The sequence below is a fragment of the Podarcis liolepis genome (assembly GCF_965112155.1).
Source record: "Podarcis liolepis genome assembly, chromosome: 3".
Lineage (NCBI taxonomy): Eukaryota > Metazoa > Chordata > Lepidosauria > Squamata > Lacertidae > Podarcis > Podarcis liolepis.
In genome coordinates, this window is record NC_139557.1 from 91,070,705 (window position 1) to 91,081,966 (window position 11,262).

The window sequence follows — 11,262 nt, forward strand, 5'->3', positions numbered from 1 at the left end:
TCGTGACCAACTCTGGGGTTGCGGCGCTCATCTCGCTTTATTGGCCGAGGGAGCCGGCGTGTAGCTTCCGGGTCATGTGGCCAGCATGACTTCTGGCGAACCAGAGCAGTGCACAGAAACGCCGTTTACCTTCCCGCTGGAGCGGTACCTATTTATCTACTTGCACTTGGACGTGCTTTCGAACCGCTAGGTTGGCAGGAGCAGGGACCGAGCAACGGGAGCTCACCCCGTAATGGGGATTCGAACCGCCGACCTGATCGGCAAGTCCTAGGCTCTGTGGTTTAACCCACAGCACCACCCACGTCCCATACAGCGCCACCTGCGTCCCATAAAGAGGATAGTACTGCATTGCAAATCTACAGCAGGAAAACACTTGATCAGTTTGGGTTATTCAAATGAATTAAACGAGAAAGCAGAAAAACCTCCCATGTTTTCTGAATTGTGGGATGGAGGATTCTATTAGCTTAATACAAATGGGGCGAGGCATCTGCTAGCTCTCCCCAAGAATTAACTGTATGCTTCTAGTGCAAATCTTTCCCATCTAATGACCAGCATTTGGAAAGATACAACAGATCTGTGCTTGAAAGGATCGCAGCTCGGTGTTACTGCATCTGTTTCTCATGCCAAAGGTACCATGTTCAGTTCCTGGTATATCTAGATAAAAAAAATCCTTCCAGTAGCACCTTTAAGACCAACTAAGTTGGTTCTTGGTATGAGCTTTCGTGTGCAAGCACACTTCTTCAGATACCTATCTGAAGAAGTGTGCTTGCACACGAAAGCTCATACCAAGAACTAACTTAGTTGGTCTTAAAGGTGCTACTGGAAGGATTTTTTTTATTTTGACTATGGCAGACCAACACGGCTACCTATCTGTAACTGGTATATCTAGGTAGGGCTAGGAATCTCCGCTGTCTGAAACCCCAGAAAGCTGTTGCCACCTAGCGTGTAGATATTACTAAGCTGGATGGGACAGTATAAGGCATCTTCCTAAAACAAGTTACCCTGATTTGAGAGAGATTTACACTTGAGCACATGTGCATAAAATTGTAGCTTGAGGCTCCGTCTAATTCTAAGGTAAGCCACTAAACTTAGGCCTCATTCACACCCTGCATTTATAGTGCTGTGATACCACTTGAAACTGTCGTGGCTCCCCCAAAGAATTCTGGGAACTGGTATTAAGCTACTAAGAGCTGTTAAAAGGCTCTTATTCCTCTCAGTTACAATTCCCAAAGTTCCCTGTGAAGAGGGATTGATCGTTAAACCGCCCTGGGAGGGGAATATGGTTCTCCAAATAACTTTTGGCACCCTTAACATCCTACAGCTCCCAGAATTATTTGGGGAAGCCATGACTGGTATCGTAAAGCTTTAAATGTATGGTGTGAATGTGGCCTTAGACTACTTATCAAAAAGAAAGCATGTTTTGAACATTTGCTTTGTGTGTCTCCATGACAGCTGCCTTATACTGTTGGTCTATCTACCTTGGTTTGTTCTACACTGACTGGCAGCTACAGGAGTCTGGCAGCATTAAGGGTTGCTGCTAAGGAAAACCATGCTGGAAGAGTCCTGTTGGACCAAGCCCAAGGCCCATCTGGTCTGGCATCCTGTCACTGTACATATGTATGTGTACTGGGAAGCAAAGCCAGCCCTACCATTAGGCTGAATGAAGCAATGGCCACATTGGGGGAAGAGTTCCTCCTCTTGTGGAGGATAGAGCGATTTGTGTCATATAGATTGCCTTGCACTGCCTCAACTATCCTGCTTCCCTCAAGCGCTGGTGGAAGACGCCATGCCATTGCTAGTGTTGAGGCAACGTTCAGCTAGCAGTCTACGTGGCTTCTGTATGAGCTCCACCATGTCCTTTGCCTCAGGCGTGTCTTGGACTGGCCTGTACCACTTGAACTTCTACCGGTCAAGCAACTATGACAGGGCAGGCGTCACTGGAGGGGAACCAACCCATTTGATTGCAAAATATCTGGACATTCTCATAAAAACAGATAAAATCAAGAACACCCAAGTAACTATAAAAGGGAACATGAAGCATTAAAGCAACCATTTCAAAGCAATAACCTATTAAAAAAAAACATGTTCCACATGTTTGCACTCCACATGTGCCCATTTGACTTCTTAGATCTGTAGAACCAACGCTTTTACAGATATCACATAATACTTAATTTGTTCTTGCAGGCAATGAATCCTTTACTGTGACAGCACCTACACTTTGGAATGCCCTGACCACTGATATGAGGCAGGTGCCTTCACTGTGTCATCATTTTACTGCACTATATCCCACCTACCTTCTAAGGAGGTCAAGGTAGCAAACATGGCTTTCATCCTCCCCATTTTATCCTCGCAGCAACTCTGAGATACAGTTGGGCTGAGAGTGAGCAACTGGGTCCAAGGTTGTCCAGTGCGCTTCATGGCTGACTGGGGACTGGTCTCCCAGGTCCTAGTCCAACACTCTATGCCACACTGGCTTTCAGTGCTAGCTAAAACAAGGAGGAGGAGGTGTGACTCTAGCAGGTAATATGTAAGCACCATGATGACCACAGGCATTTATAACATTATCCTCCATGGTTGTAATACAGAAGGAAACAGCAACAGAAGAGACCGAAAATGAGAACTTGGTGACTCTGAATCAGCAACCCTTTGCAGGTGTGTGGCGTTTTCTTGAGGACATATTTTATGTCCACTGAGGAGGCCTCTCCATGTGAGCAAACATGAGCCACTATTCATATTAGTGAATAATATGAGAAAGCCACTATTCATACTAGTTAGCAGGGTGGCCTGCAGGTGGTGTTTATGTCCCCACACGCAATTGTGCTTTGGGAAAGAAGCCCACTTAGACGCGTTTCCTTCAGCGTATACTGCAGCTGAAAACACAATTAATTTGTCTCTTGTTCTTCAAATGCAGGAGGGGGGGATAAAAATGAAGGAGAGCGCCCGGTTCATGTGCTCTTTCTTCTTCTGAGACGCAAGGGGACGGGGGAGAGAGAGTAAAGGAAAAAGAGTGGGGAGGGGGGAAGCCACAAATAAAGCTTGTGCTGAACGTTCAGTCTCTCGAAGAGGCCCCTGACTGCAAGGTTACCACGAAAGCAGCCAGAAGCCATCAACTTCATCTGATAAACACAAGCAAGGAAGTAAAGTGTGCATGAAGAAAAGGATGTCATAAGCCAAGCCTGAAAATATCACAAGCCCTTGGTTTTACTCTGCTGTACTTCCTCATGCAGCTTGTGTGCTTTAATAGGTCCTGTTGGCGTGGCATTGCGTGCTGTTAATAGGCACTGTGCAGGCCCCATTGTTCTCCCCTGTAAGTCTGTCCCTTGTGGTGTTTCACTACTCACACACACACACACACACAGAGAGAGAGAGAGAGAGAGAGAGAGAGAGAGCGCGCGCGCGCAGGGGTGTGAACACCACAATACCAATCCTTCCACTGAGGCATATCTTTTAACAACAACAACAACAACAACAACAACAACAACAACAACAACAACAAATTTATTATTTATACCCTGCCCATCTGGCTGAGTTTCCCCAGCCACTCTGGGCAGCTCCCAATCAAGTGTTAAAAACAGTACAGTGTTAAATATTAAAAACTTCCCTGAATAGGGCTGCCTTCAGATGTCTTTTAAAGATAGGATAGCTGCTTATTTCCTTCACATCTGAAGGGAGGGTGTTCCACAAGGTGGGCGCCACTACCGAGAAGGCCCTCTGTCTGGTTCCCTGTAACCTCACTTCTCGCAATGAGGGAACCGCCAGAAGGCCCTCGGCGCTGGATCTCAGTGTCCGGGCTAAACTATGGATTAAAATTGAATATCGTTTAATTCAAGTTTAGTTTAGTTTAATTCTAAACATCTCAAGCTAAACTGTGTATAAAAATGTGTATACTGGTGAAAATTGCATACAAAAACGCAATGTTGGGGGAAATTGCTTTTCAAAAGTGGCATACAAAAATCTCACTAAAATGCAAATAAATTTTCATGAGGACTTAAAAATAAAATCAACTGATGTGGAAATGTTGGGAACTAAATTTAAGACTGGAAAATTTGGGAGCCCAGGGAAACTGAAATTAACAGATTTACCAATCCCTAAACCCTGGTAAGGCCTCTGAAACTGAAATGGACTGTAGTACACATCAGTACAGTAGTGAATTGTTTTATTGTTGAAAATAAGTTGGAGTAAAGATAGATGTGTGTGAGGGAGAACAATTGAAAGAGCAACTAGTATTTCTTATTCCATTTGATGCAGATATCTTTTCATCACCTTATGTTATAAATGTATCTGAAAGCATCCTAGATTTTTTTTTTTTTTTGCCATTAATCATCCATGCTCACCAATAAAATTGAATTGCTTCATGGCACTCTTCATGTGGTTGGTTGCAGATTTTGTCCTGCAAAGAACATTTCGTTTGCACAGTGTAGCGTGCCAAACATTTGGGGGGCAAAGATTAAAGATGAATCAGCACGAGTGGTTACTTTGTTTTTGTTTAAAACGAATAAGGATTTGCATCGAGCCATTTTGTCTACTGTACTGAAATTGCCCCCAGAACTTACAAAGACCTGGCTGCAACTGCGTTCATGAATCACTTTAAGTACCTGTGGGTGATGTGTGCTCTCTTATTCTGGATTCATTGTTACTTACGTAATAACTAATCCAAAATAAACACTACCACTTGTCAAGACTTGTCAGCTTCTCTGTTTATTTCTTTTAAATCTTGCAGGGCTCTTTTTGCATCCTTTACCGTGTCAAGTAGAAGCTCAACAGGTATCGGTATACCTCTCTATGCTTTGAGAAAGTTTGCCAACTGCTAGGCATTTGGCTACTGAAAGGGCAGGAGCCATGGCAGAAAAAAATCCTGGACAAACCCACCTGGTTTTGCTATTACATGCACCGCCTTTTCCAGTGCTTTATTTCCTTAAACAAAAAACAAAAAAAACAGTTTAGGGGTACTGTCATTTTGACTCAAGAAAATCACCATTTTATAGTTCAAATCGGGGAAAATAAATACAGTAAGTGGACAAAAGTACAAAGATTCACAAAATGTTTAGGGGTATGCGTCCCCCCCTGAAAAAAGCACTGGCTGTTATAAGAAAAAACTGCTCCTTTTCCCTTATGGGGTACCCATGAGCCCACATAGAAACCTTTTGAAGGTTCTCTATCAGTAGGAGAAAATAACAGAGGCCAACCAGAGAATATTGAGAAGCAAAGCAGCTAGTAAGCTTGATCTTTATTAGCTGTTGCAACAGGATGCTCACAACCACATGCTGGAGGCAGGAGGGACCCAGGGCAAAGGTGTGCAAGCCCTTTATACAGACTTTTGAACTGCCCACTCTGGAGCCCAAGACCGCCCCTCCATACATCATACGTACATCACAGAAGGGGTGGACTACAACAGAAATCTGAGTGCGTTGTTTTTATCCTGGTCTGCCAGGTTACGTGATTGGATTACCTGGGCATCCTGGCCATGCTTTTGTTATGATAACTATTCAGTTCCTGAATCCAGGTCACAGGTCACAAGCTCACCCTATTCATATCTTAAATGTGGCCTTGAAACAGGATTTGTGAGCAAAGAGACAATGAGGAGGACTTTTTTCTGTGGGGTTTCAGACATGTGGTTTATACATGTATGCGTGTGCTTGCTTGGTACATTTATGAACATTTATTATATATATATATACACACACACAACCTTAAAATCCTTATAACACTGGCCTTTTCCATTAAGGCACCATGCGTACTTTCCATATCAAAATCGGCACCACGATGAAGCTGCATGCATTGCCATTGAAAACTGCTTAACAGACCAAGAGGCTCCGTGCCTTTAATAGCTGATGAGAGACAGGACTCAACAAGTTCAAGTTCAGTTTAAGATGGAGAAGAAGCGCAGGGGCTGTTGATTTACCTGATGCCTGGGCAGTAGGCTCACAGGTCACCGTTTTCCCCACTGTGGTGAGATATATTGGATTTCTGTTTAAATTCTAGTCATTATTTTAAAATGTGCATCTATAAATGCAAATTTTGGGCAAATCTGTGATACCTTTTGCCTATTTTTTTTTTTACAGCAATTCATTTTCTCTTCCTTTTTGACGATACGTAAGTGTCCACCCAATGGCATCGACATGCTAGGGAAAAATTAAGAGCTGTATTCAATGTTAGTTCAGCTTAGTGTGGACCTGTTGAAATTAATAGCATTCGCATTTTATTTCCATTGATTTCAGTGGGTGAATGTAAGTAAGTGGATGCAACCCTAGGCTGTTATGTTCTGTCTGTCAGGTAGCTTTTGAAAGCACAGAGCCTTTTAGACTTCCAGCAATAAAAACCTCGAAACTAAGCTGCAACAAAATCTAATTATAAAAGAATCAAGATTGCAACAGAAGTCCGAACTCACATTCGACCAGTGTTTCAAAGGGTTGTCAAGATACACTAAGCTGTGGCATGAAGGCATGCAGAGCTATTCAGATGGACATGCAAACCCACTTGTTGTTTAGTCATTTAGTCATGTTTGACTCTTCGTGACCCCATGGACCAGAGCACGCCAGGCACTTCTGTCTTCCACTGCCTCCCGCAGTTTGGTCAAACTCATGCTGGTAGCTTCGAGAACACTGTCCAACCATCTCGTCCTCTGTTGTCCCCTTCTCCTTGTGCCCTCCATCTTTCCCAACATCAGGGTCTTTTCCAGGGAGTCTTCTCTTCTCATGAGGTGGCCAAAGTATTAGAGCCTCAGCTTCAGGATCTGTCCTTCCAGTGAGCACTCAGGGCTGATTTCCTTAAGAATGGAGAGGTTTGCTCTTCTTGCTGTCCACGGGACTCTCAAGAGTGTCCTCCAACACCATAATTCAAACCTAGCAAACCCACTGCTAGGAGTCAAATTTTGAACCTTGGGGGGAAATTGCATGTGGGTTCTTTCACATTCTGGAGGGTAGTTAACACAGGTTACTAAACATGCTGTGCAAAAGCCAAGTATCCTTTCCATCTATCAAAGAGCCAAGCTGCCAGATATTGCAGCCTCCCCATTTCTTTTAACAGAATCATAGCAGATAGAATACGTCTCTTCCCCTCCCTCTGCCTGCCAGTGTATATTTAGTGGATTTATTTTCATGGTCCTTTGTTAATCCTTCCAAACAAATTGGCCTTGGTACTCCCTAGTCTTAATCACAGACCTTAATCGCAGACCAATGAGCAGCAGTTTTGGTTATAGTGTTGAAGACAAGTATCTCTATTTTTCAGGGACAGCCCCGCAATTACAAAAGCCTCATTTGATCCCGGAATGTCCCTATTCTCCCCATCAGTGCCACAGCCACCAAGCTTAGGGAAGAGAATGAGATGGCCCTCTCCTCCAGGAATTTGTCTAATCCTCTTTTAAAGCCATTCAAGTTACTGGCCATCACTGCCTCCTGTGGGAGTGAATTCCATAGTTTAACTTTGCACTGCATGCAGAAGTACTTTCTTTTATCCACCCTGAATCTTCTAACATTCTGCTTCATTGGTTTCCCACAAGTTCTAGTGTTAAGAGAGAACGAGAAGAACTTTTCTCTAACTTGAGCAATATATATAGGACACAATATACCGTATTTTTCTCTCCATAAGGCGCACCGGACCATAAGGCGCACCTAGTTTTTAGAGGGGGCAATCAAGAAAAAGAATCTTATTTCCCCAGCCCCAAAGAGCAAAGAAGCCAAAACAGCGAGCAGGATCCATCCCACTCGCTATCTTGTCTTCCTCTTTAGCCGTGAGCAACCACTCCAGCCGGGAGAGGCTGTGCGTGGCTATGGCAATATCCCCACCTCCCTCAAAAGCCGACAGGAGCCGCACACCCTTTAAGGAGCGCACAGCTCCTGTGGGCTTTTCTATGAGGAGGGAGAAGGGACTGACTGGCCACGTCAATCCCTTCTCCCTTCTGGGGAAAAGCCCACAAGAGCCGCGCGGAGCTTGTGTGCGGCTCTTGGGGGCTTTTCCTGCCTGCCTCCCCCTGCATTTGCTCCATAAGACGCACACACATTTCCCCTTACTTTTTAGGAGGGGAAAAGTGTGTCTTATGGAGCAAAAAATATGATAGATTTTAACCTCTGGAAAAAACTTGACTTAAAGTTTACAGCATGTTATTCTTTGAAGGAGAACTACTGTACCTGCAAATGATTCACAGATGGTATTTCACTCTGAATAGGCTTGCTAAGATGTATAAGACTGAATCAGATAAGTGCTGGAGATGCAAAGAGGTGGTGGGAACAGTCTTCCATCTTGCAAAAAAGGTAAAGGAGTATTGGGAAATGATCCATAATGAATTGAAAAAATGTTTAAAAGTACTCCCCCCCCAAAAAAAAAACAACAACCCCAGAGTCTTTTCTATTGGGGATAATCCAGACTGAAATTCCCAGGTGTCAAAAAAGGCTATTTATGTATGCTATTACTGCAGCCCATGTTTTGTTAGCCCAAAAATGGAAAACGAGTGAAGTCCCAACTAAGAAGAATGGCAACTTAAGTTGACAGAATATGCACAGCTTGCGCATCTAACATATAGAATAAGAGAACAAAAGGAACACACGTTTAAAGAAGATTTGAAAATGTTTATTGAATATATGGGAAATAATTGTGTACAGCTGAAAACGCTGGCAGCATTAAGATAAATTCAGGAGTGTAAATAAGTTTTGATGGATGCAATAGTGGAATACCGAATGGTATGGTTTTTGTAAAATATGCAGGGATTTATGATATGTGAAATGAACCATGGGAAGAGAAGAAGGGAAGTCATTGAAATCTTAAGGATGTAAAACGAGTATCTTAAATTGTAAAACAAAAAAAATAATGATATACAAAAAAGGAACTTTTCTCGAACTACTTTCTCAATGCCATGCATACGTTTATCAACTTCCATCAAGAGACAAGAGGCAATCTCACATTTTAGCTAACATTTCTAAGGTGAAGTCAATATCCCCTGCATTCGAGTTTGTGACACAGTAGCCTCTGCATAATTTTTCGTATGATTTCAGAGGCAAACTGAAGGAGTCAAGCTTCCTAGATTTTTTGCCTGTGACCAAGAACAGTGGGTGCCTTGTAAGGGGAAAGGTTACTGACAAACTCTGATAACATGCTGACTCCTCTAATTATTGTTTCTAAAGTCCAAAGTCATAGGAAAAAATGATGAAAATTACATTTCACACAAACATCAACATGAAAGAGATTACTGGAACTTCTGAGTCATCACTTGGAACATCTTAATTATATATTGTATATTACATATAAAATGACTCCCATTGTAAAAATGCAGCCCTGTTTGGATGAGCTCAGTTCCTCGATTGTTTTATTATAGGCATTTTCTCGCCATGTGACTTTCGGTTTGCTGGGAAGACCCAACTGCCTTGATTGTTCAGTGGAAACGAGGTTTCCATCAAACTGATCCTGGAGCATGCTGTGATAAATTGAGTCCTTACTACAAAGACCTACTGTCATGTGTTTCCCCCCAGAAAACAAAGTACAGAATATATACGCGGATGCCTTTAACTGGTTCAAAGAGAAGAGGGAATCTCTCATTGTAAATATGTAGGACTTAATTTGTGCTTAATTTGTACAGATTGTGCCCTCCCATTATGCACACATGCTACTTAGAAATACGTATATTTTCCTTACATAGACCACCTGCAACATTTCCTTTTTTTATCGTTTCATGACATTATGCAACATACCGGTGTAAAATAAAGATTTTGAAATGTGTGCTGCCCCCTAGAGGCAAGGGAGTGAACAAGGGTATTGAAATTTTCGGCGAAGTGACTTAGAATCATAGAATTGTAGAGTTGGAAGGGACCCTGAGGATCATCTAGTCCAACCCCCTCCCCTGCAAGGCACGAATACGCAGCTGTAATGTATGGGGATCAAACATGCAACTTTGGCATTACAGTGGTACCTCGGGTTACAGACGCTTCAGGTTACAGACTCCGCTAACTCAGAAATAGTACCTCGGGTTAAGAACTTTGCTTCAGGATGAGAACAGAAATCGTGCGGTGGCAGCAAGGAGGCCCCATTAGCTAAAGTGGTGCTTCAGGTTAAGAACAGTTTCAGGTTAAGAACAGACTTCCGGAACGAATTAAGTACTTAACCTGAGGTACTACTGTATCAGCGCCACACTCTAATCAGCTGAGCTATCTTAACTACAAAACTAAAGGGCTAGAAATCTGCAAACACCACAGTGAAGTCCAGTGCTATTTTTCTAGAAAAAGAGGTGCCAGAACTCATCATGAACACCTCCCTTGTTCTCTTAGAAACCTTCAAAGGGCCAGAACTAAGTTCCAGCTGGGGAAAAAGAGCCCTCGCGTAGATTGATATACAGTGGTACCTTGGGTTACAGATGCTTCAGGTTACAGACTCTGCTAACCCAGAAATAGTACCTCGGGTTAAGAACTTTGCTTCAGGATAAGAACAAAAATTGGGTGGCGGCAGCGGGAGGCCTCATTAGCTAAAGTGGTGCTTCAGGTTAAGAACAGTTTCAGGTTAAGAACGGACCTCCAGAACGAATTAAGTTCTTAACCTGAGGTACCACTATACAGTACAGGTGATTTCAGCAAGTATGGAGCCACAATGTTTATCAATGTTGCAGTCAATAAGGTGCTATGAATGTTTGTAGCAAGAAATCTGATGTGTGTTGCAAGGCCTAAAGTCAGGGCTATGTACACTTCAGTAGCTTGAAAAGCAGCAAGGTCATTTCCCCCTCCCTGCATTTCACGTCATATTCTTATGCTGTTATACAGAACAGAGAGGGGAAGAGGATGTCTTCCCATTACCTGATTTGTTTCCCCACCCCAAACACCAATTCTCTGACGCTGTCATCTGCGCATGTACATCTGTCGTGTACACACCTCGGCTTAACCCCAGCTTCTGCTTTCAAATAGGATGGAAGTTGCTTCGAAGGGAAGCACATCCAAAAGGAGTATTTCTCGTGATGCTACAGGATAACATAAAAAGAGCCTGCTGGATCAAGGCAGTGGCCCATTCTAGCCCAGCATCCTGTTCTCACAGGGATCAACCAGATGCATGTAGTAAACTCACAAGCAGGACCTGAGCACAAGAGCAGGCTCCCTGCTGTGGTTTTCAGCAATTGGTATTCAGAGGCATTGCTGTTTCTAACTGTCGAGGCAGAGCATAGCCCCAATTAACTATCTATTCCTTGAGGGAGCCAGTGTGGTGTAGTGGTTAAGAGCGGTAGACTCGTAATCTGGTGAACCAGGTTTGATTCCCCGCTCCTCCACATGCAGCTGCTGGGTGACCTTGGGC